The following is a 22,846-nucleotide window of genomic DNA, read 5'->3' as shown; positions in this document are numbered from 1 at the left end:
AAAAAATCATAAATCTTGCTCTCAAAGTCCACCTCCTCAATATGGGATGATTCGTTGTCTATTCATGTATTCCACAGATGCAGGGTACATCAAGTTGATTGTGGAGCTTTAATCTGCTGTTTCTGAGGCTGCTGGGAGAGATTTCCCTTTCTCTTCTTTGTTCTCACAGCTCCCAGGAGCTCAGCTTTGGATTTGGCCCCGCCTCTGCATGTAGGTCCCTGGAGGGCGTCTGTTGTTTGCTCAGACAGGACAGGTTAAAGGAGAGATGCTTCGGGGACTCTGGCTCACTCCAGCCAGGCAGAGGGAAGAGTACAGATGCGGGGTGAGCCTGTGGCGGCAGAGGCCGGTGTGATGTTGCACCAGCCTGAGGCGCGCCATGCGTTCTCCCAGGGAAGTTGTCCCTGGATCCCAGGACCCTGGCAGTGGCAGGCTGCACAGGCTCCCCAGAAGGGGAGTGTGGATAGTGACCTGTGGTCGCACACAGGCTTCTTGGTGGTGGCAGCAGCAGCCTTAGCGTCTCATGCGTGTCTCTGGGGTCCGCACTGATAGCCATGTCTCGCGCCCATCTCTGGAACTCCTTTAAGAAGCACTCTTAATCCCCTCTCCTCCTGCACCAGGAAACAAAGAGGGAATAAAAAGTCTCTTGCCTCTTCGGCAGGTCCAGACTTTTTCCTGTACTCCCGGCTAGCCATGGCGCACTAACCCCCTGTAGGCTATGTTCATGCCGCCAACCCCAGTCCTCTCCATACGCTCCGAAGGAAGCCCGAGCCTCAGCTCCCAACCCCGCCCGCCCCAGCGGGTGAGCACACAAGGCTTTCGGGCTGGTGAGTGTTGGTCGGCACCAATCCTCTGTGCGGGAATCTCTCCGCTTTGCCCTCTGCATCCCTGTTGCTGTGCTCTCCTCCGTGGCTCCAAAACTTTCCCCTTCCGCTACCGGCAGTCTCCACCCACGAAGGGGCTTCCTAGTGTGTGGAAACCTTTCCTCCTTCACAGCTCCCTCCCACTGGTGCAGGTCCCATCCCTTTCCTTTAGTCTGTGTTAATTTTTTTTTCTTTTTCCCTACCCAGATGCGTGGGGAGTTTCTTGCCTTTTGGGAGGTCTGAGGTCTTCTGCCAGCATTCAGTAGGTGTTCTGTAGGAGTTGTTCCACGTGTAGATGTATTTCTGGTGTATCTGTGGGGAGGAAGGTTATCTCCATGTCTTACTCTTCCGCCATCTTCCCCTCGTCCCCTCCCATAGATGTTTGATCTTAAATATTTTCTTTAAGATTTTATCTATATCTGTATCATAGACATGTATGATATATATGGTTTCAGTGTAAAATATTTTTTCTTATTATGGTCAAATATAGATAAAATTCAAAGGTCTAAGTTAAATCATCTAAAGATCTAACCTTAGGAATCTTTGATATTTATCCTGAAACTTTATTCTCCTTAAAGTGGTCATTTAATTTTATTTTGAGAACACATTTCTTTTCTAATTAGTTGATAATAAAGAATCAACGTCAAGAGAAATGGAAGAAAATTGAAGACACTTTTAACATATATCTTTACTTAGTAGTCTATTATTATATATTACAATGATCATTTTCAAAAGGACTAAATAAATATTGGGAGAGTAGCAACAGGAACAATTTATAAAACTTTCTGGTAATTCTAAAGGAAAATTTAATAATATACATTGCTTTTTCCAGATTCAAGAATTAGATTTCTATCTAATATGGTTTACATATTGTCAATAAGTTTATAATCTATGTCAACAACTTTTGCATGTTCCAAAGTATTTGTATTAATATGCTTTTATTTACCTTTGAAAGAATTTTCATTTGTAGTATTTAAGAATGGAAGAGCTAGGGCTCAATTTCTTAGGGTTGTCTAGATTTTTTTGTAGGAAGAAATTTTTCTTTTGATTGTCCCTTTAAATGGGATTATTGCTCTCTAAAAATGTGTGCAGAAAATAGTGAGAAAAAATTTACAAATTATTATTGTAGTACGTCTAATCAAATTATATGAACCTAAAATTGTTCTGAGATATAAAGTTTGTTGATTAAAAAAATCCACAACTTAAAATGACCCAGTTGATTCCCAGTAACTTAATTGCATATAATTAAATATAAAACATTAAATTAGCACAACAAAATCAAATATCCAACAACATGAAATTTGATAAACAATTAAAAATTGCCAGGCATTCAATCAGTAGAAAATATTACCCGCATACATGTAAAAAAAAATCACTAGGCTGGATTAAGAAATGAGCAAGATAATAGAAATAGCAGAAAAGGACTTAAAACAACTATTCTAAACATGATACTTCTTATGTTCAAGAAGTGGAAACGTAAGCATAAAGAGTAATAGAAAAATTAAAACTCAGAGAAAACACTGATTAAAAGCACAGTATCTAAAATCAAAATGTCACTTGATGCAAGTAATAGAAGATTAGATACTTCAGATAAAAAGGTCAATGCTCTTGAAGATACAGTGATAAAAGCCACCCAAAATTAAGGGCAGAAAGACAATAAATAGATAAATCAGTGATCTGTGCTACATTATCAAGCAGTGTTAAAAATGAGTAATGAGACTTCCAGGAGGGAGAAGTAAGAGAAGGGAGACTAAAAAAAAAGTGACATGTGTGTGTGTGTGTATTACAGTTTGATAAAAAGTTACTAACTCAAAAGTCTAAAAGCTCTGTGAATCCAAACCAGAATACAGGAAGGCATATTAGGTGTATTCTGTATACCTAGCAGAATATACCTCTGCTAAGGCATATCACAATCAAATTGGAGAAAGTAAATATTAACTTAAAAATACTATTAAATACAGAGAAAAATAACATATTAGAAGAGCAAAGATGATTAACAACAAACTATTTGTCCAAAAAGTACAAATAGGAGGGGTTTGGCAGTTTTAAAGCTCACAGAAAGCTGAAATAATTCATGTCTATGTCTGATCAGGCTGCTATAACAGTATAAAATACTGTAGATTGAGTGGCTTAAACAACGGAAATATGTTTCTCATAGTTCTGGAGGCTTGAATTCTGAGATAAGGGTGCCAGCATGATCCGGTTCAGCTGAGAACTCTTTCTGGCTTGCAGAAAGCCTGCTTTCTCTGAGCTGTCTTTATACATTTGATGGGGGAGGATGGAGAGAGAACTATGTTCTTTTACCATCTGATGCTAATACCATAATGAGGACTAACGTCATGACCTCATCTAAACCTAATTACCTTCCAAAGGCCCCAAAGTCTGACTGATGTATCCTGCTTTTTATATGATTAATAGATCTATTTTTGTTCATTTCCAGTATTACCACTTTACTCAAAGTCACAATCATGGTGCCTTTCTAAACTCACTCACACTTTTCCCTTTACTTATATTATATTCAGATCATGCCAGACTTTTATTGTTGCTACTCAAACACCCAGAGTGGTCTGATTTAATGCTTTCTCCCCTCTGCTGGTGAAATCCTTCCCCTGGATCTTGTCTTGGTGGACCTATTCTGCTTAATCAGCTTATCAGCCACTTCCATTGAGAGGTCTTTGTTACTAATGTTACTCACTTCCAGTCATTGTACATCCCATTTATAATAATTGCTACTAACTGTACATCTTGTTCATTTATTTATTTATGTTTCAGTCTCATTGTTTGCCCTTTAACAGGTACCAAGGTAACAACAATCTTGTCTATATTCCTGTATGTAGAAAAATACTTTGGAAGCAATTGTTGTTCAACAAACAACTGTTGAAAATGTTTCCTTGAATTACTCCATCACTCTTTCTGCTGTTTCAATTAGTTTCTTTATTTTTGTTTTCTTTCTAGACTTGAATTTTTCATTTAATTATTTAATATTTAAGTCAGACTGACAGGTTTTGAAATATAAATATGGTCATGTCATTATAGTATCATTGTATTGAGTTGAACTTTCTTTGCTTAGAAAGCCCAATCTGATCCAGTACTCACAGATGTGCATGCATGTGCATGCATGCACACACACACACACACACACACACACATCCACACTTATGTCCACATGCTATTGTAGATTATCATCTTCCAATTTAGACATCTTCCAATGATCTTCCAGTTTAGACATCAGGAAAGCCTTCCGTAAACTCTGCCTCACCAGCCTCCCTCTTAGCCCTCCTCTCCATATATAGACGGTCATTCTTTATGTTCTCCTGTAGAATACTTTGCTTTACCTTCCCGTAACACAAATCACTCCATAGGTTAACTGCCTGTTAATACACAACATTACGAGTTCCTTGAGGATAGATCTTTTTTATTTTCATTTTTCCTCATTATTCTTTGTGCTTTGCATGTTATTAGCAATTAATATATACCCAATATATAAAAGTACTCTAAAACTCTCTGTTCTCATCTCCTATTATTGATTATAAGAAAACTCCTTCAGTGAGATCTGTTATCTTCTAAAGATACCTTGCATCCTTCCCTCCTTGCCATCACTGATGTGATTCCCTACATAAAATGCATTCCTGTCCTTCCTCTCAGTTGTTCAGTCTTCTGATTTAAAAAATAAGAACAAAAAACTTAAAGCCTGCATTGCGGTTTTATTCCTTCCTTCCGTGATCATTTACTCATGTATCCAGAGTGTCATGTTTCCTCCTCTGAATTATTTACATAGTATTATATTCATCAGTTACAGTTGAAGTCTTCAGATTACAGTTAGATTTTATTTGAAATTACATTTGTTAATATGCATATCTATCTATCTATATATATATATGTCATACTTCCCATATTTAGGATAAAACACTATTATTCATTTTTTAAACTTTGGTATTATCTAATGCACTACTTGTATAAAACACTTAATGATTATTTAACTGTGGTTTTCTAATTTTGGATAATCTTACCATTGACTGTGGTCCCTTAAAAAGAGATTCTTGGACAAACTTGCACATGGAATCAAAGTCTTCATGAGAATCTGTTTCCAACAAATACTTCAAGTGAATTTGAGGAAGAGAAAGGTTAGTAAGCACTGGATTATTATTATCATGCACCCCAGTCAATTCACATTTTGTTCTACTTAGTGTTTTTTACTTTCTCTTAGTTTTCCAGTACTGGCTCTCCATTTTTTATTCCTAGCTAATAAACCTACTTTTTTTATTTCACTGAAAAATGGAAGCAATTAAAAAGAACTTTTATGTGCTCTCTCTACCAAATTTTGTGACCTCCTTTGTTCGTACCCATATATTTTCTAACTTTCTTCCTCTTACAGCAGTTGAATTGTCCATGCTCCTGAGTAAGGGCAGTAGCTCCACTTGACCCTCTCTTTCCAGAATCATCAATTTTCCCTTCTCTAAAAACAAAACAACAGAAACAAAACACTGGATTGTTTTATTTCCTGCTATTGACAGAGTGAAATATATTCATTTCAATACAAAATTCACACAACGTTCTACTTCATTTATAAGTGTTTGAACTTATAAGGATAAACTCTACTGAGCGCATTACATTTTAAAACTTATTTGCTTTTTATACATTGTAATTTTTTCTTTTGATTCACTAGCCTGAAAATTGTGCCATTTTAATTGTCAACACACATACTACTTCTTTTTAGTGTACAACAAAAATGTTAAATTGAGCTCATTTGAACTATAAGTTGATATTTTGACTACTCAAGGTAGCATAAAAATTTTAATTTTCCAATTTTGTTTGCTTTTTTATTAATAAAGTAAATGATCTAAAAACATATAATGCCTTGGTTTCCTGAACATCATAATTACATTATACCTTAATATTACTGTGATAATAGTGATGGTTTAATAGAAAGGGAAAAAATAAGATTTCAAATAAAATCCTATTTTTTAGCTCTTCTTGTTTAGCACATTTTATTCAGAACATATGATACTGTAAATAAAATAGAAGGGGTTTGTTTAAAAACAAGACACTGAATTTAATAACTTTGAATTCAAATTAATGAAAATTGCATCAAAGACAGCATTTTATTCTAGTGCAGATGTCTAGTCCTTTCAAACTATCCATTAAAGATTGTTTAATTAACAAGAATGTTGGTTTTTATCCATTTTTAAAACTTTTAAAAAGCCTTGAAACAAAATTTAAACAATAAAAGATATGTATCTGTATAAAATAATCTAGACTGGTAGGTACCATGCATTGCTTCTGAAATGCTTCAGCTGAACCTACTTAAGCAAGCACTCCTCAGGCTTGAAAGAACATCAGTTAAACCTATTGAGACCTCATCCGTCAAAATGATATCTCAGTTACACAAAAACTTCCCTCTACATCAGAAATCCATTAACCACTGATCCCAAATAACAGAGCTAACATAATGGATGGCTGAATCTCTGCCTGGAATTAGGGTTGGCTTATAAGGCTGACTAAGCAAGCATCGTAAACTGAATGGAACCAAGAATAAGATAGTTTATAATATAGACAAAATAGGCAAAACAGTAAAGGGTGAAATAGTACTTTAAAATCATAAACAATTTATATTTTTACCTCAGAATACCTGGTTATTTTATATATGTGTTAAACTATTATTTGAAATACTATGGTATTTATTTAAAATACTACCAAACCCTGTACCATGCTTATGATTATTCTAAGAGCTTTACAAGTATGAACTAATATAAATCCCACAAAATCCGTTGAGGTGGAGACTTTTACTATCCTGTTTTTCCACTTGGAGGAACTGAGACCCAGTGATTTGAGTGATTTGACTTAGTTCACACAGCTAGACAGTGGAGGGACTAAGATTTGTTCCCAGACATTCTGGCTCCAAAGACCATGCCCTTAACCCTGTCTCACTACAATCTTTCAAATCAATCATTAGTAAAATGTGTTTGGTAAATCACACAGAATAGGTTTTATCCAACATAAAGCATCAAACAAGATATTGTGTCCATGCTTTTCATAAGAATGAGCTAAAATTTTAAATCCTTGAAAATCCAAGATGCTGATATCATATACTATAACACAACAAAGTTTGAGGAACATATGTAGTAGTAAATTTGGCAAATGAATATTCTAGCACAATTGAAATAAAAATGGTAGTTAAATATTTCCAAATGACTGCAAGTGAGCTGAGGATTTACAAGAACTACTGATTATTAAGGAGCCATTTACTGTGAACAATTTAGCATAGGCTGTTATCCAACAGGTTGAGATCTCTGGCTCTGGAGTAAGAGAGACTTCAGTTTGCTTCCCAGTACAGTCACTTATTGTAAGTCTAAAGAATTTATGTTCCATGTCTCAGCCTGTTTCCTCACATGTGATTACCAATAATCTTACCTCATAGATTTTCATTACTAAAAAAGTGAATGTAAAATGCATAGCTTAAGGGCTGGTACACAATTAGCACTTGGTAAATGCTAGACATTTTCTTGCTTATTAATTATAAGTTATTAAGCAATATAGGAGGCATCAGCTTATATGTGGAATAAGACTATAAATTTAATGATTAGTAATCTGTATTGGTTTGATTCTGTGTATCATTTTATGTGTGCTTGAGTTTAAAAATGCTTCTATACATTTACCCAAATCTTTTTACATGTATCCAATATACTTTAAAGTGTATTTAGTCAAATTTCACCAAAACCTGATGAAATAATGACAAATTGGCAATGATACCAGTTAAGAAGTTAGCAAGCTTTACTATCAAATGTCTCTTTTTGGGAACACAGTTTTACTATAATTTTCTAGCAGCTGAGTCTACAGATGTAATCAGGTTACTTCTAAATCCCTGTATTAGTCAGGGTTCTCCAGATAAATAAAACCAAAATAATTTGTATATAGATTGTAGATTTATTTTAAATAATTTGTTCGTGATTGTGGGGTTTGGTAAGTCCAAAATCTGCAGGGTAGACCAGAAGGCTAGAGATCCAGGGAAGAGCTGCATTCTGAAGGCAGTCTGCTGGTAGAATTTTTTCTTGGTCTGGGAAGGTAAATCTTTAAACTGATTGGATGAGACCCACCCATATTATGGAGGATAATTTGCTTTATGCAAAGTCCATTGACTGGAATGTTCATCTCATCCAAAAAATACCTTCACAGAAACAGCCAAAATAATGTTTGACCTGTCACTAGAACACTATGGCTCAGACAAGTTGACACATAAAGTTCATAATCACAGTTCCCTTTAGATTATATAATCTTCTAGCCATCATTTTTAGTGTCATAGTATTGAAGTGTAAAGCATGTTTGGATATTCAGGGTGACTTCATTTCTCTTGCAGAGAATATTTTTGAGCCCAACTTCATTCCCTAAAGCCACTGGCCCTAAAATTTTCCCCATTAAATAGATAATCTATAATGATGTAACTGGGTAAGATTAAGTAATATTTTTAAATTATATTTACACATTCACATTTGAAATTATAGATAAATATGGAATCTCAGTGTTATTGAGATGATACTTTTTACATATATGAATTAAAGTAATCTCAAATAGTATTGTCCAGCTTTAGTGAATGAGTACGTTATTTGTTAATTACAGGGTTTCAGTAACGTAGTTGTTCTGTTATGGCTTAAGTTTACATTTTTGGTGAAAGCAATCTAATTCTTTCAACAGCAATGTGTGTGTGTGTGTTTCTTGTGTGAACAGCGAGCAACAAGTAACATTTCTGCACCTCAATGGATAGCTCAGTGATTACATCTTAGGTGCACAATATGCTTTGATGCTATTATATGCATTTATTATTTTGTACATTGCCTGGTAAATATGTAGTAGACCAGCTCAAATAGCTAAATAACTGGAACTTATAAACCTGTCATTTCAACAAAGATATTATGAATACCTATCAAATTTGTGCTAGGCAGTGTGCTGAAAGGAAGGGTACAGTGGTAAATAAGAAAAAAATGCTATCTTCCAGAAGTTTACAGTCTTATAAAGTTACCAAAAATTGGTATACACTACATGCTATACTTAATATTTGCACAAGTAAATGTACTAATATTTTGCAGAAGAAAAAAGTGTCTATCTCTATTAAGAGAAAAGCTTCATAGAGTTATATAACTCTTTGCAAAAGCTTAAATGATAATTTCTCCAAAATTACAAGGGGTTGGATATGTCCAAAAAATATAGAGTAACCTGACCTTTTTAGAGTTAAATCAGTTAAATGACAATGATTGGATGTGTGTGTGTGTGTGTGTGTGTGTGTGTGTGTGTGTGTGTGGGTGCGTGTAGCCTCTAGAACAAAACAATTCTACAAAGCTTTTTAAAAATGCTCAGCCTCTTGGGGGAATTCCCTGACGGTCCAATGGTTAGGACATGAAGCTTCTACTGCAGGGGGCACCGGTTCTATCCCTGGTCATCAGGGAACTAAGATCCCGCATGTCTTGTGGTGCAGCCAAAAAAATAAATAAATAAAACCAAAAAACACAACAACAAAAATGCTCAGTCTCTATAGGTTGCTCTGTTTCTGTCTTAGTTCCCTCAGGAAGTTAAAGGAATACTGCTGTACCATATTAAACATACGTTTCATTCAAAGGAATACTGCTATTCCATATAAAACATACATTTCATTATGTACTATCTTAATGAAAGGATAGTACATTCCTTTGTACTGTCTTCCAAAGGAAATCCCCAAATTGAGTGAATTCAGTACAAGATGAACCTAAACCTTTTGCAGCTTTGAAATGCTTCAGGATTTTTTTTTTTTTTTCAGAAGTGAAGAAATTCTGGATATTCTTAGACAACTTGATAGCTGAAAACAACAAACAACTGGGCTTTGAATAAAATTTATCTACAGGTATTCAGGAGGAAAATAACAAATGCAGAATTCATTATTATCTTTGGACATGGTAAAGCAGAGTATGACTGCATTTAATGCTTTATTAGACATATAAAATTGATTTACAATGAGAATATATTTAAAATCTTGTGAATGATCACTAAAGTTTTATTTGGCAAATTACATATTAATACTATCTGTTGTGGTCCATGCTAGAAATGGAAGCAGTGCCAAAACAAACTGCACTGGATTAGAAATTCAAATTGAAACCAAAATGTCACACAGGAGAGAGACCTGGTCTAGTATACTGGTAAGTTCTGAATTGTAATTATTGTAATTATTATAATTAATTAAGTACTATGAATTATAGTTTGTTCAATATGTTTCCCTCCTTCTCTATTACATATGTGCATAGATAGATAGAGTGAGTGAGTGCATTTTAGGACAAAATATTCAATGCTATCTTTTTGCCAAGTCTAAGTTATCACTGAAAGCCCAAAGAAGAGTTTGATGATGAGCTTTTACACATCATATAATGGCATTTTTTAACAACCAGTTTAAAACCAGAGTTCATTTGGTTTTTATTCCCATTTGTATACTCCAACAAAATTGCCTTTCTGTATGTCAATTTATGTATGTGTGTGTGTGTGTGTGTTTACAGAAACAAAGTCATATTTAATTAGAGTTGGTTGCATGTAATACTCATTCACAAAATTTTCTGTAGCTTCTTGATTAAATGAATTATTTTTCAGATTCAGTATTTTTTTTAGAATTTCCAACAGTCTAATTTGGTTGAGTTTATGTAACAAAGCAACTATTTGTTGAATGGAATAAATGCTCATCTACAAAATTCAAGTGATTTTGTAACTCCTATAAATACATGTTCCCACCTTTGTTTATTTTCTCATCTTTAGTAGAACTTTGATGCAACAAAGCAATCTATTTTTTAAATAGTTAACTGTATGATTTTTAGCCATATTTGCTAAGGTATTTCATCCTTCACTCTTTAGAATTCCAATAGGATGCTTTAATAATGAATGATCACTGAGTATTACTGTTGAATAAAACAAGAATCTAAAACTTGCTACCATAGCACATGCCATTCATAACATAATGAAGCCCAGTGATGAATATGAGAAAGCACACTGGTTTTCATTGGAGAACCTTCTGACCTCACTTGTATGCAAAGTGGTTAATTGTTAAACAGTATGCCCTGAATAAACAGTTTCTATTTCTACCACTAATGAAGGCTTGTTTTTGAGACCAATTTAATTAGGTAGAAGAAAAAGTGAATTTGAAATTATTGTCCATCTGTTTTACATGTATACAGAAGATAAACTGTTCTTTAACATTCCACATGATTTCTTAAAGTTAATATAATATAACTTCACATACATTCTTTTACTTTTACAGAATATTTTGAGGATATTGTAATGAGAGTTTTTCATTAAATATATAAATATTTATGAAGTAATTCTTTTATATTCTCATTCTAAAGAGGTTGGGAATACACATACAAAATTTAAGTTGAAGAATAGAAGCTTGTAGCAATGTATGGAGGTAAAAATAAACAATTTAAACACACAGAAACAAATATACATATTTATACTTAAACATATTTTCAGTTGATATGAGAAGTGTGTAGATGGCACACTAGGAACAGAGAGAAAAAATAACCCAAATTGCTTGGGAAGAGGGTAAAGGACAAGAGATAAAGAAAAGGAAATTTTTGAGCTTAAACTTTTTGTGCAAGTTTTTCTGATATGCTATAGGTTGTAGAGGATATTCAGGAAAGAAGAGGGAAATTAAGTACAAAATTATAAATGCTTATATAGTGTTTATTGTATAAATATAATGATAGTAGAAAGATTGATTTTATTGGAGAGTCTCCAATGACAAGTTCGTGTTGAATTATGAAGGGTCTTGTATAACATTTAAAGATATTTTGTTTTATACCTACAGGCTGTGTGGAAATATTGAAGGAGGGACACACACAAATATATATTCATATTAATCTATGAACATATTAGTCACACACATATACATACATACATTTGTTTTTTTGAGATATATTTGATATGCACTCTTACATAAGTTACAGGTTTATAACATAGTGATTCACAATTTGTAAAAGTTATACTTCATTTATAATTATTATAAAATATTGGCCATATTCCCTGTGTTATACAGTATATCCTTGTAGCTTATTTTATTTATTTTAAACATAATAGTATAAATTCTTAATAATATGATAAATACGGTAGTGGTGTGGATAATGAAATAAGCTGGCTGTGTTGAGTTGTTAAAATGCAGTTGAGCAAACATGGCAAAGTCCTGATTTAGAACAGTGATAGTGGGGATAGAGAATTGGACAGAATTTGAAAACTACTTAGTTGGGACATCTATCAATACTTGGTTATTGAACAAGAGGGAAAAATGAGAGAAATATGAAGAAAAATTCTGATCTTTTGATGGGATGCATGTCAATCTCTCTCCTCTACTCCCTTATTTACTTTCATGTCATTTTCAACTATATAAAGTTAGTTAAGAAGCAAGGTACATATTTTTGATGATTTATTCATTAAATAAATTTTATAGAACATAAGAAAATGCTCTATTGGCATATATATTTACTCTTTGTAAAACCAAACTCATTGATTTGCGAGAACTGCACCAGAAACATTATATTCACATTTGTTTATCACTATCCTTGACACGATATGTAAATGATAATTCTGTATGAAAGTGATTTTTAAATTAAAGTCAGCCTGTTTTCTTTTCATTGATAAATACTATTTCAAAATTATATAATGGAAATAGTATAATTTATAACAGTATCAGTGTTTAATAGTTATATATTCTTAAATAACACAGCTTAAAACCACTTTTCCCTTACCACATTAAATAACATAATAAAGTAAGTCGTGGCTGTATTGATTTGAGGTAACCAATATCATACTCGATAAATGTTCACATCATAAAATATACAGAATTAAATTTCTTTCAGAAGATAGGACTAGAGCTTAAAATAAATATTTCAGAGATAAATATTTGTGAATAAACTAAATATGATTTAGAATTGAAAGTATAGGCTAGATAATACCGAATTTATTTCCATTTACCTAAAAAGGAGTTAAGGAAGAAATTTTCCCTAGGCCCTTTAAATGTGATAAAAAATATTTTCTTGGTGAACTTTGCTCATACAATTATTTGAGAAATATGAATAAAGCACCTCTGGAGGACAGTCAAGTAACACAATTAAAAATCTACTGATGTGACTGCCTGGAGAGGGTGTGGAGAAAAGGGAACACTCTTGCACTGTTGGTGGGAATGTAAATTGATACAACCACTATGGAGAACAGTATAAAGGTTCCCTCAAAAACTAAAAATAGAATTCCCATACGACCCAGCAACCTCACTACTGGGCATATACCCTGAGAAAACCATAATTCAAAAAGAGTCATGCACCAAAATGTTCATTGCAGCTCTATTTACAATAGCCAGGACATGGAAGCAACCTAACTGTCCATCAACAGATGAATGGATAAAGAAGATGTGGCACATATATACAATGGAATATTACTCAGCCATAAAAAGAAACGAAATTGAGTTATTTGTAGTGAGGTGGATGGACCTAGAGTCTGTCATACAGAGTGAAGTAAGTCAGAAAGAGAAAAACAAATACTGTATGTTAACACATATATATGGAATCTATGAAAAAAAAAAAAAGTCATGACGAACCTAGGGGTAAGGCAGGGATAAAGACATAGACCTACTAGAGAATGGACTTAAGGATATGGGTGGTGGAAGGGTAAGCTGTGACAAAGTGAGAGAGTGGCATGGACATATATACACTACCGAGCATAAAATAGATAGCTAGTGAGAAGCAGCAGCATAGCACAGGGAGATCAGCTCGGTGGTTTGTGACCACCTAGAGGGGTGGGATAGGGAGGGTGGGAGGGAGGGAGATGCAAGAGGGAAGAGATATGGGAACATATGTATATGTATAACTGATTCACTTTGTTATAAGGCAGAAACTAACACACCATTGTAAAGCAATTATACTCCAATAAAGATATTTAAAAAAAAGAAAAATACAGTTAGCTCCCTCATATCTCTCCCCACATGTACACAATTCCTCATATATTTTTTCATATAATTGTATCATAATTTCGTGCTACTTCAGTATTACATGATAACATTGTAAAGGACAGATAGTTAATACTTATAGATGTAAATCTATCATATTATGATTTTATTCCCTTATGTATACAGTTTGTGTTTTCTCTAAATTAATAATAGTCTCATTTGCTCTTTGCTTAATTTTCTGTGTATATACAATAAAATATACCTTATCTTTCCAACAGAAGTATAACTCTCCACTTAGTACTTCCATCTAGTTTAGCAATTTTGTCTATTTCTTGGAGAAAGTACTATTCAAGTCCTTCTACTGTTTCTTTGTAGAACCTATTGGTGTTTTGCATGGATAATCTAATTAATATTCATTTTTGTGGTACATTAATATTATTTAATTAACTATAATTTTGCCTTTTTTCTTTTTCCTGAATTTTCTTTCTTTTTTATATGTGTCTGCTTGCTCTGGTATCTGTTTCATGTTAAAGGTTTTCTGCCAATGTCTGGTGAGACTGGGTTCTTCCTTCATATTAAAGACTAAGACCGTATCTTAGCTAATTGGACGTTCTATTTGGGTTAACAGAGTTTATTGATTTTTAATTTTATTGTGATCTTTCCAGACCCTTACATAAAAGGACATCTCAAAGAACAGTATTTCTGCACTTTTTTTTTTTTCTCTTAGAAAGCTAATTATTACCAGAAAGCAATTCTTTGGTCTCTTGCATAAGATTTTAAGCCTGGCTACCATGTTCTCACGGTGGGAGAAAGGGTCTTGGGAGGAAGTCTCACCTGTATTCTGAACATAAACTTTATAATTATTTCCATGTTTAAAGCATAGCATCTTTAATCTCCACTGTGTCTTAGGATTCCTTCTAAGTTTTTCTGTTTCAGTGTCTCCAAAGAGGATATTTACAGTTTACTCTTCAAGGGGGCAAAGGGGAGTTTACCAGTTGAAAAGGATGGTAAAGAGTATCATGAGTCTATTTTCTGTTTTTACAGATTTCATATGATTTCTCCTGCTGTCAGCTTCATAGGCACCCCAAAATTTCAGAGGTACTTGGCTCATCAAATTCCTGAGTCATTCTGAGAATTTCAGTGTTATTCTTTTTTTTTTACATAATATTATTTATTTGTTTATTTATTTATTAGCCCTATACTTTCCTGTTTCCAAAGTTTGTTGTTGTTTTCTTTTTCTCATTTTCTTGGTATTTGAGTTTATTTATTGTTTAAACCCACTCATTTAGTGTAAGTTTGTTTTTAAAAGAGCAGCTGTAAACTGGTATGTTCATTCCAGAATGCTTAACCGATGCCCTTATACATACTCTTAGAGTGTTTTACTGATTTTTTAAAACAATAATCATCTACCTTATTCTAAGATCTTAACACAATAAATGGGGATTTTTATGGAATAAAAGATACTTCTTACCATAAAGAACAGTTATTAATTCATTTGGAGGTTTAGCATCAATTGCATTTCCATATCTTCCAAAAATCAAGTGAATTATAAGGTAAGAGGTATTAAATCATTTAATAATTAATTCATTTGTGACCATTTTATCATCTATTTAGCAAACAATAAAGAAATGCTATAGATATATTAGTGTACAAGACATCTCATCCCTTATTTCCTAGAGCATATACTTTACTGTGATAGGCAGTCAAATAAATTATTAAGTATGTTATAAATTTTTAAAAACATAAAATGCAGCATGTTATGAATCCATGTACTCTGGCTACTCAATCAGTTTTAAAAGTCATTAAATGCTTAATTGTAATGTAACTTTTAAGCAGATACTGAAATGACAAATTAGAGTTAGCCAAAACAGAAATATAGAAAGACTAGGACAGTAAGTAAAACATGCTGAGTCCAGAAAATACATACCATATTTTCTTATAAGGAATATCTGAAAGACTGTATCATGGAATACAAATGTGTGACAAGGGTGAAAACACACTGGGAAGGTACATGGCATGGGATGGTAGCCATGTCATAGATTATTTTAAAAATTATTATTTTAAAGTAATGAGAAGCTCTTTTACTGTAATATGCACAAGGGTGATAAAAATACATTTTTGCTCAGTAAATATTGATGTTGTGTAGCTAGAAGTGTGAATTCATTGGTGGAAGCCAGTAAAAAAACAGCAATTATAGTGTCCAGACCACAGAATTTCGTGATTTGGGCCAAAACAGTGGAATAAAGAAAAGTAGATGAGAACTGTAGATTATTAAAGAGAATCTCCAAGGACTTGTGTTTATTGGATGTGGGGGATGAAGGATAAAGCATCATCATGGATAACTCAGTGTTCTAGTTGGTTCAGGGATGAAGGCAAAGATGATACAAAGAAGGAGCTGCTGGACAATCAGGAGAGTGTAAGGATTGTGCCACCCCAGGGACAGCTTGATCTGAGATGGAGTAAGAGGTCTGCTGCTAAGTCAAATTAGAAAAGCCCTGACAATGCCCACTTGACTTGCTAAGAGCCAGTGACCCCAGTTTTACCCCAGTTTTACGCAATCACGTGACTGACTGTGAGTTCATTTTCTGCCTCCAACATTTTCTCTCTCCCCCGTGTTTTTTTTTGTTTTCGTTTTTTGTTTTTTGTGGTACACGGGCCTCTCACCGTGGTGGCCCCTCCTGTTGTGGAGCACAGGCTCTGGGCGCGCAGGCTCTGCGGCCATGGCTCACGGACCCAGACGCTCTGCAGCATGTGGGATCTTCCCAGACCGGGACGTGAACCCGTGTCCCCTGCATCGGCAGGCGGACTCTCAACCACTATGCCACCAGGGAAGCCCTCTCCCGTGTTTTATATCAACAAATAAACATACAATATATATACAATTAGGAAAATTTAATAAGATTGGAAAGAGGTCGGTGCTTGACTACTATCGTCTCCATGAATATTAGGCAAATGTGGAAGATATTAATATTATTTTGGCTTATTTGTGCCTTAATGAGAGACCTAGTTAGTTATTTTCTAATGACCCATTTTTATTAACTGATCAGCCCTGATGAGAATATTAAAATGCTATGGTTTTAGTTTGAATGCTAATGTTCCTTTCAGACATTTGAAACACTATTTAAATTATCATTCCTATTTGTTCAGAATTACAACAAATAATCAGCTCATTCCTGAGCATGAGGGAGCTTTGATTTTTTTTTTTGCTCCTAAGTAGGAACATTTTCTATGATTAAAGGCAAAACAAACAAACAACAACAAAACCTATTGAGACATCACTTCAAAATATGAAAATCTAGAAATGCAATATGAGATTTAGTTAATGTTTGTAACAATGAAATGGGAAAATCACTAGTCAAGCCAATAATTGATACAGATACATTAAAAACATAGACATCTGTAACATCAGGTTCTTCAAAAGTGATTCTGTCCTTAATCAGCCACCCCTTGCCTCAAAATCCAAAAGGGACATTTGTGAACAGATGATGAAACATGACCACATTGTATCTTGTTATTTTACTCCAAAATTCAGTATAGAATGTGGCTGGCCTATAATTTTGCATGGAGATGCTTCATGTCACGCAGGCAATATTAACCTCAGTAAGCAGGTTTACCTTTATCTGTTTCAGGCCCACAAGCTTAAAATGTGGATCAAATACCATCATTGTAAAGAAAACAAATCCTAAATATATCTAACAGACAAAAAAAAGCTTAGTAAAATGTGAGTGTAAACCACTAGCTTTCAAAAGTCAACCTCAATGAAAAATTCATTTCAGAAAAAGAATACTTAGTCAAGGCAAGGAGAAATACCCAGATTCTGAGTAATAAAAAAGAAGATACATAAAATAGGAAACTTAACTGTAAGCTGCAACTTATCTTGACTGGTTGATAGATTACTGATTTGTCTGATTTTTTTCTCTTTTTCGTCTTTTGTAACCTTAATGGATTATCATCTGAGCCTGTTGTCTTCCAGAACTGTGGCTAATTTCTAGGAGCTGGCATGGGGTGGGAAGAATTACTGAGTGTCAGAGAATTGTACACTATTTGGAGACATCTCCATGTCAGAATCACTGTTTTTATTTGATTTAGGACTTTTAAGAATCTATTTGGATGTGCTCCCAAAAGTCTATCAATGAATAACTTAATCATAAGGCTTATTTTAGCCAAGACAGGCAGCTCTTCTAAAGAATTACATAGTGCAGGTCAGGTAAAAAAAAAAAAAGAAAAGAGCCAATTTCTTTTCCCTACAGAGAAAAGAAAGTCCTACAAAATGTTTCTCCCATTCCTTATACAGGTAGATGTAACCTAAAAGTCTCCGTTCTCAGTCTAAATATTCTGCTTTAATAATAAATTTCCTTCCTCATTTTCATGTTGTATTACTCCAGAACTGTCTCTCATTGTGTCTTTGTTTTTCAAAGTGCCAAAGAATTAAATGTAACTGTTTCCTCACCTGTCTTCAACAAACTTCTTTAAAGAGTTGTTTTAAGTAGTCTCATTTTTTTTCAAACTCATTCTCTTCTCAAGCTACTGTACTTTGAGTTTCATCTTTCCCTTGTCACCAGCATTATTTCTTGATCACCAGTTGCTTCCATGCTGACAAGTCCCTGTTGCCTCCTTTCTGATACAATATTAATCAATTTCCCACCACTGTTTATGCAGGAGAAAGCTTATTGATCTTGAAATATTTTATTATACTTGTTTCCAAGACACCAAAATTCTACCTTCCCTTGCCTTCCTTTTCATATTTTTTTAATTTATAAACACATTAAGCACTACTTTGCCATGACAGCTAAGCATACTTTACAACTCTTAGCACTATTCCATATGGAATATAATACCCTTACAATATAATATAAACCCTTATTATAATATATATCAATATTACCCTTAGGTAATTATGTATATTATATAATACCTTATGTAATACCTGTATAATACCATATATATATATATATATATATATATATATATATAATACCTAATGTAATATAATACCTTGTCTGAATCAACATGTGTTAAAATACAAATTTAATATATTTGAGAATATAGGAATTCGAAATCAGAAGGAAAGAAGCTAAGGTAGAATCATGAACACTGAGCTCAGTAGATACTTTATATTTGTCTTCTACCTTTACAAAATTAGAACTTGCTACTAATCTTAAGTAAATTGGTAAAGTAATATAGTTTTGCCCTGATACCATTAGCCATAACACCATAAGGTAATTGCTATTTAGCCTCAATTTTCCAGTTTCAAGGTAACACTGATGTTAACTTAGTTTTTTTGTTGTTTTTGTTTGTTTTGTTTTTTTTGCGGTACACGGGCCTCTCACTGTTGTGGCTTCTCCCATTGCGGAGCACAGGCTCCAGACGCACAGGCTCAGTGGCCATGACTTACGGACCCAGCCGCTCCACAGCATGTGGGATCTTCCCAGACAGGGACACGAACCCGTGTCCCCTGCATCGGCAGGCGGACTCTCAACCACTGCACCACCAGGGAAGCCCCAATTAACTTAGTTTTCTACTAAGTTTATAATGAAGTTGTAGGGATCTAGAATTCTCATTTACATTATTTGAGGGTTTTTTTTTTTTAAGTTTGAGTTATATTCATATCTGAATATCTAACTTAAAGTAGTAAAAACAGAAAATGTTGATTTAAAACCTTAATCCTGTTGCTTAGTGCTTGTAATAAAAGGTAATGTAAAAAGATAGACAACATTTGAATATTTTTGTTATATTCCTTTCCAAAATGAACTTTAAAGTCAGTGGTTTAAGAACCATGAATATCCTTGCGAGAAGGCTTTTTTCCCCTCAGAGTTTCCTTTTAGGGTTACTTTGGTGTTTTGGATCTCCAGTGATAAATGTAGTCACTCATTTCCAAATGTAAAGATGATTTCCCCAGTGATGGTATTTGGCTAAATTGGTCCAGCGTCTTAGTTGTAGATCATAGTCGGCAAGGTTCTTATGAACAGTCTTATTATCCAGTACCTTATCTGTTGGCAGGCAGATATGAAATACTGTATTTGGCTCATGTGTATATAGTCCTACAGAAAAAGACCCACTTTCTGAAGATTTGAGTAGCATGGTCACAAAATGTAGAGAATAAAGCATGATAAGACTTACAATCTCCAAACTAAATTAATCTTTATATCCAGAAAGCGCTTGTGTTTTCATATTTACACTTCATGCCTTAAACATTTGTGTTGTGGCACCTTGGAAAGCTGTAGGGGATAAGAGGTTGGTGGAAGTCATGCCTATGGACCTGAGGTAGCAATTATGTTCTTACAGTTGATCAAAAACTTTAGCAATGTAAAGGTGTTGACCTCTTTCACCAACACAGTAGACTCAAGTCTGTAATCCATGTTTCTCTTTACTTATGTTGATAGAAAATATGTCTTGTTCTTAAATTTTATCTTTCACCCTTATCTCTTCCAGCCAGAAAAATCTACTTAACCTTCATCACTGAATGCTCACACCTCTCTCCTGTGTCCCAAGCTTGTTCCAGATGCTTTCTTTTTCTTATAGCTATTTTCTTTTATTAAAGGCAGAGAGAATTCAATACCTTCATTTTCTCATAGCTCTTCTTACACCTCTAGGTGTAGGAGATATGAGAGCCATGATTATGTCATTTCCTACTAATCCTGCTGTGCAAAATGGGATAGTAGACTGATAGGTACAAGCATAGACACAGGCAAAGTTCATCTCCAGCAGATTATATAGAGACGTAAAGCATACAGACCAGTCACCAATTTAAATGTGTTGCAGGTTTTCATCATTTGACTAAGGTCTTGTCTCTCCAGCCATTTTTCTATCAACTTCAACACAAGGAAACAGTGGTAGCCAAGGCAAGGTGGCATTGGAGGGTATACCTGATAGGTAAGGCTCTGCTTAAGGCCCAGGGGAGCTCTGTGGGATTTTGGGATACTGTTTAGGTTGAGACAAACTATTGGGTTAGTCAAAAAGTTCATTCAGGTTTTTCCATTAAGATGGTATGGAAAAAACCCAAATGAACTTTTTGGCCAACCCAATAACTCTGTTGCCCTACAAAGCTGGACAAGACCTCGGACTACTTCCTATGCTTTCAAATGATCTGCCTAGGAAAAGAGTTGAGAAGGAGTGAAAAGGAGTCAAGTTTTAATACTTCAGTTCACAGGTAACTCAGTACTTGAAGATGGAATATCAGATTTGCAGAAGGATGTCTGTGGAGTCTGGAGCAATTCAGTAAATGTTTAATCTTCTGAGATCATTTGTAAATATTGGGAAAAGGGAGGGCTCAATCCTGTTTCTCCCTATTTTTTGCTATCTATTTTCTTTCCAAAGGTCCTTCTCTATGGCTCACGTTATATTCCAAGGACTTCACATTTATATATCAAACTCTGTAAATCTTGTATATCCTATCCACTACTTGACATAGTTAAATGAGAAATTTTATTTTCACAGATCTCTTTTGACAAATGTTCATTTTGGGTAACTGTATCCACACTCAGCCAACTATCATATCTAAAAATAAAGCCATTTTGAGACATTATTTCCTTTCCCTCATCAGCCTATAGTGTCTTTAATTTCTATTCTAATTAGAAAACATGTCCTGATTATGTGTGTTTATCTCTCTATCCTTCTTTGCACTTAAGTCTAAGACTAAGTCACTTACAGATTGCTGTAATAGTCAGCTAACATGGGTCTCTCCTTTTACTCTTTATTCTTTATAGTCAGTGGTCCACCCAGTGGATAAAGAAATCTTAAAAATACATATAAGATCAATGTGACATCAAAGCCGAAAGAAGAATCTTTTGGTATAGAGGAAATTAAAAATTGCATCAAATGATGCTGACTAGCTGATAAAGATGTTTACAGACTAGCAAACACAAAATTCAGCAATATAAGGATCATTAGTGATATGGATAAAAGCAGTTTGAGTGAAATGGTGTGGAATGAAGTGGGATAAGAAGAGAAAGGAGGTGATAAACCAGAGATTTGGGTGAAAGAAATAAGGAAATGGATAAATAGCTGGAGATAAATGTGAAGAAAGAGAGCTGTTTGACATGAGAGCATACATGCATGCACATGTGGTTGTGATAGATTTCATTGTAAAAGACATCCATGTATGTCTGTATAATGGTGGAAGAAAATCCAGAAAAGGGAGAAACTTGAGATGCAGAAGAGAGAAATGGGATGAGGAATCTGAGATTTGAATTCATGGTAGACAAAGTAGCTAAATCTAGAGGATAGAATCATGGAGAGGAGGAAACATTGATGAAATTAATCTCAAACTGTGCCAGCTCTCCTTCCTTCAAATATTTGTTTACCTGTAAATTACTTGTATGCTAGATGAAGAATTACCAAGAATTACAGCAGAAAGAAGTAGCAGGGAGGCTAAAGGCTTAGCAAAATTAGCTACATGTAGGGCTTCCCTGGTGGTGCAGTGGTTGAGAGTCTGCCTGACGATTCAGGGGACACGGGTTCGTGCCCCGGTCCGGGAAGATCTCACATGCAGTGGAGTGGCCGGGCCTGTGACACATGGCCGCCGAGCCTGCGCGTACGGAACCTGTGCTCCACAATGGGAGAGGCCACAACAGTGAGAGGCCCGCGTACCCCAAAAAAAAAAAAAAAAAAAAAAAAAAAAACTACATGTAAAACACTGATGGATCTCACAGATACAACCTGGAATGAAAAAAAAGTAAGAAATGCCACATCAGGCATAACTAATCACCAGTGTTAGAAATAAAAATAGTCATCTTTTGGCTTCCCTGGTGGCGCAATGGTTGAGAATCTGCCTGCCAATGCAGGGGACACGGGTTCGAGCTCTGGTCTGGGAGGATTCCACATGCCACGGAGCAACTGGGCCCATGAGCCACAATTACTGAGCCTGCGCGTCTGGAGCCTGTGCTCCCCAACAAAAGAGGCCACGGAAGTGAGAGGCCTGTGCACCGCAATGAGGAGTGGCCCCGCTTGCCACAACTAGAGAAAGACCTCACACAGAAACGAAGACCCAACACAGCCATAAATAAATAAATTAATTAATTAATTAATTAATTAAAAGGCAAACCTT

The 22,846-nt window shown here is 34.7% G+C and overlaps 1 pseudogene; it reads right to left on the bottom strand.

The window, feature by feature from the left end:
* Positions 1 to 19,627: 19,627 nt before the first annotated feature.
* On the bottom strand, positions 19,628 to 21,020 carry LOC112390930 (protein downstream neighbor of Son pseudogene; annotated as a pseudogene).
* Positions 21,021 to 22,846: the final 1,826 nt, after the last annotated feature.

The sequence above is a fragment of the Neophocaena asiaeorientalis genome, unplaced genomic scaffold, assembly GCF_003031525.2.
Source record: "Neophocaena asiaeorientalis asiaeorientalis breed wild unplaced genomic scaffold, Neophocaena_asiaeorientalis_V1.1 scaffold55, whole genome shotgun sequence".
In the NCBI taxonomy this organism is placed as follows: Eukaryota; Metazoa; Chordata; class Mammalia; order Artiodactyla; family Phocoenidae; genus Neophocaena; species Neophocaena asiaeorientalis.
Note: the sequence above shows the minus strand (reverse complement) of the source record. Positions and strands in the feature narration are given on the sequence as shown.